Source organism: Nicotiana sylvestris, chromosome 2 (genome assembly GCF_000393655.2).
Source record: "Nicotiana sylvestris chromosome 2, ASM39365v2, whole genome shotgun sequence".
NCBI lineage: Eukaryota > Viridiplantae > Streptophyta > Magnoliopsida > Solanales > Solanaceae > Nicotiana > Nicotiana sylvestris.
The window spans coordinates 21268372-21275102 of NC_091058.1; positions in this window are offsets into that span (position 1 = coordinate 21268372).

Consider the following 6731-nt stretch of genomic DNA (forward strand, 5'->3'; position numbering starts at 1 on the left):
TGGAATCCAAGAAGTCTTGGAATTCCCTATGTCCCCCATGCCACATTTTTGAAAATAATAACAAAATAATAATAAATAAAAAAGAGCATTGAAAAATTCAAAAAGATTTTGTATGTTGTCATCATTTTCCACAAATTAGAAAATCGTGAAAAAGAGGAGAAAATAACAGTGTAGAGATATAACTACTTATTTTTAGAAAAAAAAACCAATGTCCAAGTAGTGTCGAAACTCTACCGAAATTTTGAAAAAAGAAAAAAGAAGGAATGTTTTATGTTTTTTATTAGTTTGTTTGTTTGTTATGAATGGAAAATAATAGTTTGTTTGATTGTTGTGAAAAAAATAGAAAAAGGAAAAAGGTCTTCTCAAGAATAGTTTATTTGCCCGAACTACGCGGGTTTGATTCTCACCGGATGTGAGATACGTAGGCAACCCTCATCGGGTCCAACCCCACCTTTTTCTAAAAAGCCAGAAAACAAATAAATAATAATAATAAACAAAAAAATATGTCAAATTTTAATTTTGTCATAAAGAAGTCGGGTGACGCTGTTTTATCAAGACATAGTCGAATGTTCCCGAAAGGGACGCCGGAAGGCTGACTTTGTATAAACAGCCACCTTGGGTCATTTTTTTAGGATTTTGGTCCAGTTGACCCACTCAGCCTTAAATATCTTCGTCCCCGAGGCGCTGAAGGGACGTGTTTGCAACACCAGGTTTTTTTTAATTTTGAAAAACAAAAAAAAACAAAGAGTCAGCGGTTAGGTGAATACCGTTTGAATTTTTAGTCAAAAATAAGTCGAGCCAGCTTCGGCCGCGTCTTAAACTGTTCTTGTCGAAATAGCCTTAGAGTATCTTTCAGTTGCCAAAAGGCTATTTTCGTAAAAGAACGGACAAGTTGGTAAAGTGTCATAAAATAATCCTCCCCGGCCTCAAAATTCATGTGAAAGTTGGAAGGGGCCACGTTTGCAAAAACAACCATTTGGCTAAAATTAGCAAACGGAGGAAGGAGGCTGGCCTTTTTGTTTTGAGGTTATAAATCTTTTGATTAGAATATGTGGGTTGTTTGATTTTCGAGTTGTAGGTCATTTTCAAACCTTTGAAACCCAGTTTATTTTAATATGAAAATTGAAAAACAAATGTTTAGTATTGTTTATCTTTATTGGTCTGAACTACGCAAGGTCTGAATCATGCGGGGTCATGATACGTAGGCAATCTCCATAAGATTCGACTATGACAAAAGAAAAAAAAATGGAAAAAGAAAAGAAAAATGGAAAAAAAGAGAGAAGAAAATGAAAAAAAAAATCGAAAAAAAATGATGGAAAAAAAATATATTGATAATAATAAGGACCGACTGAGTCCATTCTAACATGTTCTGTTTTGAATTGTGAAGAAAGTTGAGGGGGTCGGTTTGTGGTGAGCGGCCAACACAAGATCCAAGGAAAAATGATAACTGACGTCGAAGCTGTTACAAGTGCTCCAGAGACTCAGGGTCGGAGGGTTCAACAAAAGTCTACTATGGTTGAGGAAAATAGAATATTGAAACAGCAAATGACCGAAATGTGTCAAACATGGGCCAGTGGTCAAGGACAGCCTCATCATGAGTCACAATTCGCGACACAACAAGAGCAGTACCACTCTCCCGAGTACCACTCGTACTCGTTTGATCTTCCTGCAAAGATTGAGAAGCCTGCCCGAAAGATGGTACAGGAAGAAATGACCCAAAGAGTGAAAAGCTTAGAACAATGGTTGAAAAAAATGCAAGGGTTGGCAAGTCAAAAGAGTGTTGCCTTCAAAGATCTATGTATGTTCCCCAATGTCCACTTGCCGCCCGGTTTCAAGACTCCCAAATTTGAAAAGTACGATGGACATGGAGATCCCATAGCCCACCTGAAAAGGTATTGCAATCAATTGAGAGGTGCGGGAAGAAATGAAGAATTGTTGATGGCTTATTTTGTGGAAAGCCTTACGGGAGTAGCCTCCGAATGGTTTATGGATCAAGACATGTCTCGCTGGTATGTCTGGGATGACATGGCACAGGCCTTTGTCAGACAGTTCCAATACAGCATCGACATTGCCCCAGACCGCATTTCCCTTTCAAACCTGAAGAAGAAACCAAGTGAAAGTTTCAGGGAATATGCCATCAAATGGAGAGAGCAAGCAGCTCGAGTTAAGCCACCCATGGATGACCAACGAGCTAATTACTGTCTTCCTTCAAGCGCAAGAGCCAGATTACTTTCAAAACATGGTGTCCGCAGTTGGCAAAACCTTCTCGGAAGCAATCAAAATTGGAGAAATGGTAGAGGATGGTCTTAGGACAGGCAAAATTATAAGTCAAGCAGTTTTTAAAGCCGCAACTCAGGCTGTCCGGGCTGAGTCTGATAATTTTAGCGACACAAATGAGAAAATTGAAGAAATCATGATGACATCAGGGTCGAGAAGAGGTCCCAGGAGAACACCTCGAAGGTATGAGCAGCCTCCTCAGGTTTTCTATGGCTCCCCTGAGCAGTATTATCCACCTCAGAACCCTCAATACTCTGTCGCTCCACCTCAGTATGTTGCCCGGCCACCAAAACACCCCAGGAGGCGAGCACGAGCATCACAAAATCTCCAAAAGTCTCCACAAAATTTTCAGGTGCCCTATAACCCACATCCAAGCCAGAGGTATAAAGGGGAACAAAGGTTGAAAGATAATTTTACACCAATAGGAGAGTCCTATGAAAGCTTATTTGAGAAGTTAAAGAATCATGACATGATTGCACCTATTCCTCCAAATCGTGTGGACCCACGTGCAAGAAGCTTTGACCCTTCTAAAAGGTGAGAATACCATTCCAATGCCCATGGGCACAATGTTGAAAGTTGTCGGGATTTGAAAAGGGAAGTAGAGAAAATGATCCAAGAAGGGCGGATTGTGATCAATAACAGTGACATGGAGCACTCGAACCCTATCGAGAACTTGTTGACAGAGGTTGATGATGTTGAAGCTGGTAATGGTCTTGGCAGTATTGATGCAAAGCTCAGTGGCTAAGATGCCAGTTTTTGATAAAGTGGGAGGCCGCTCCATTCCTTGGTTAGCAAGAGAGAAGCTGTTGGTGGCTTATTTTGTTGTCATTTCTGTTGTCCGGATTATTCTTAGGGTTGTAATCCGAATACTGTCTTGTGTCAAACCTTCTTATCTTTCCATCTTGTCATAGCAGTTTGTTTAAATTTTGTCCAGTTTGTTTTAGGATTTTATTCTGGTTTGTTTTGTTTGTTTTGTTATTCAAACCATTTCACCGGCAGTCTAAAGCAAATCCGGTCCTTTATTATTTCCAGCCATCTTTATCCTTTTATCATTTTTTGTTCAGCGTCGATTCCAGTGACATGACATGCGCACATAGTTTGGGCCTAGTCTTTAAATATAATCATAGAACCCTGGAGAGGTGATCAGAACATTTAAAGAAAATAAGGACGGTTTGAGATTATTCAGAGCTCGAGTGATGTGGAACTGGGGCAAGTAAAATATAAAGAAAACTGTTAAAGCCAGATTCACCTTTCATGATAATAAGAGTGAGAGTGTCGCCCAACGGTGCTTTAGAAGTGACAAATGAACAAGCAGATGTTGAATATAATTGTCAAGTCCAGCACACTCAGAAAAGGCTACAAATCTTTGTTGTGTTGTTTGCATTTGGCAAGTTTTGAAGACTGGAATGACGAAGGCATTTTGTTCTGCTACCTAAACACTTTATCCTTCGTTAACCCCTTTTGAGCCTTATTTATTTTTCTTTCATACCCCTCATTCGGAATCGGTAACAATAGATTAGAAACACAAAATATGGAAGATAAAAAGAAAAAAAAAGAAGAAAAAAAAAGAAAACAACAAAACGCAAAAAAGAAAAGAAGAATAAAAGAAAAAAAGAGAGAAAGAAAAGAAAAAAAAACGACGAAAAGAAAGGAGAGATGAAAAAAAAATGATAACGAAAACAAAAGAAAGTCAAATGAAACAGAGGAATTGGGAACTACGTTTGACCTGATTCCTCAAAGAGGATACGTAGGCGCTTCACGGCTCGGTCATAGTTTTGAAAAATGAAAAAAAATCAATCAATTAAAATATCCCCAAACAAGAAACTGGAGCAAATGTTGCGTTTGTTGTAAATAAATCTAGTTTCGAAGGTTGTAATTAATAACCCAAAATCGATGCATTTTTTAGCCTTTAATACCCTTCTTTCTAGCCCTATCCAAAACCCACATTACGGTCCAAAGAAAGACCTTCTGATCAGTCTTCAAAAGATGTCAAGTCAGACAAATGGAGAGTCTTACCGGTGAACATAACATTCTGTTCCACAGCAGAAAGGACTCTAATCCCCAGCAGAAAGAGTCGGCGACACTCCAAATCCCCAGCTGGAAAGTGATACAAATGAGAGAGTCTTATCGGTGAAAACCTTCACAGGCACCATAAGGCGATGAAAGCTGAGAGAAAAACCAAAAATGAGAGAGACTTGATAGTGAAAACCCTTCGGGCACTACAAGTCGAATAGGACTGAGAATCAGATGGGGAATTGCCAATTGAAGATCTTGAAAGATGATTGGCGGTAGAGGATAGGCCACATGTGCATATCATGACCATTAGAGTCGGTATCTGCGTTTGATAGGTTTTTGTTTATAGTTTCTTTTGTTAAAGAGTCATCTTTTTCCTTTGTCTTTTTATTCCGTTCCCTTTTATCTTTTTCCTTTCATAGAAAATTTTTCCAATAGAGTCTGTTTGGTCAGAACAAGTGAGAATTGACTTCAAAATATGCCATCAGATTTCCAATTATACAAAATGAGATCTGACTAGTACATCCAAATGGTATAGTCAGCATGGAACAAGCGCGAGGCCAGTGTCAAGAAAAATATCCCCAGCAAAAGGGAATTGACAAAAGGAGCGACGAGTGTCAAGAGGGATATCCTTGCCAAAACCAAGGTTATAAAACTCAAGGCCAAGGCCCGTGAACAAAGCAAGGAAAGCAGTGAGCATGATTTGTGGGAAATTCATACAAGACTAAAAGTCGGGAAAATGCCAGTTTCCGAGCTATGCCACAAAAGAAGAGGGATATCCCCAGCAGAAAGGGATTATCCCCAGCAAATAATATCATCCCCAACAAGTTGTGGAACGCAGAGCAGGGAAGGAGAAAGGGAAAAGTCATCCCAGTAGGAGTATCACAACCAACCACCGCGTTTTAAACTAACAAATTTTGTTTGATTTGAAACAGGTAAAGGAAATGGCATTGATGCCAGAAATGCATGCACAAGGGATATTATCAAACTGGGGCAGAAAATTTTCCTTCCATTTAGAAAAATTTTCTGGAAGTCAGGTACCCATTCGGGGAAGAATAAAGATAACGCCAGTCTCAAGGGAAGTGGTCTTAGAACCAGCGTTGCCCCCAACATAATAAGTTTCAATGGAGGAAGTTGTTCCCCAGCAAAGGGATGAAACTTGAGCTCAGAAAAAGCAAGAGGCCAGCATCATTCCCAACAACCTTCCGAAGAGTGAAGTACTAGTTCTGAAGGAATCAGAATCCCCCATCAGTGTTATCCTCGACAGCGTTATCCCCAGCTGATAACATTTTATCCCCCAACAGGTAAGTAAATAATTCCCTAACAGTGTTATCCCTAGCAGTTTCGAGGAGTCCAACACAAGTTTGGTGAAAATCGGTATCCTCAGCGGTTCCTTCGGGGAAAGGCAAAACGAGTCTCAAGGGAGGTAGTCTTCGAAGGAAGAAGCTATGCAAAAAAAAAAAAAGAATAAAAAAAAGGGAAGCAGTTTGCAGAGGAATGAAACATCCTACTTAAAAGGTAGTAATTTTGGAAGGAGTAAGATAACATATTTACTCAGCAGAGTTATCCTCAGCAGTGTTATCCCCAGCGGATCATCGAGATGTAGAAGCATCCTCGACAGAGTTTCGGGCAACCCAGAGTGGGTAAGGGAAAAAAAAGGAAAAATCGTCCCCATCAAAATAATCCCCAACAGTTTCGAGGAAAGACAACACAGGTAAGTAAATAATTGAGGAAGAAGGAAATGGTTCACACATAGGAGACGCACTTCCTAAGTGAATATTTCATTAATAGGAGACGCACTTCCTAGTTTGAAATCATTAAAGTTTCACCCATAAGAGATGCATTTCCTCCTAAGTTTGTTTAGTTTCACCCATAGGAGAGGCATTTCCTCCTAAGTTTGTTTTAGTTTCACCCATAGGAGAGGCATTTTCTCCTAAGTTTGTTTCACCCATAGGAGATGCATTTCCTCCTAAGTTTGTTTTTACCAAGAGGAGAGGCATTTCCTCCTAAGTTTAGTTTCACCCATAGGAGATGCATTTCCTCCTAAGTTTGTTTTTCCCATAGGAGAGACATTTCCTCCTAAGTTGTTGTTGAAATCTTAGTCTGACGAATTTTTCTCTTAAGATAGAGACCTAGTCTGATGAACCTTCTCCTAGGATCAAAATCTTAGTCTGATGAATTTTTCTCCTAAGATACCAAAAAAAAAGAGACCTAGTCTGATGAACCTTCTCCTAGGATCAAAATCTTAGTCTGATGAATTTTTCTCCTAAGATAGAGACCTAGTCTGATGAACCTTCTCCTAGGATCAAAATCTTAGTCTGATGAATCTTTCTCCTAAGATACCAAAAAAAATAGAAAACCTAGTCTGATGAATTTTTCTCCTAGGATCAAAATCTTAGTCTGATGAATCTTTCTCCTAAGATAACAAAAAAAGACCTAGT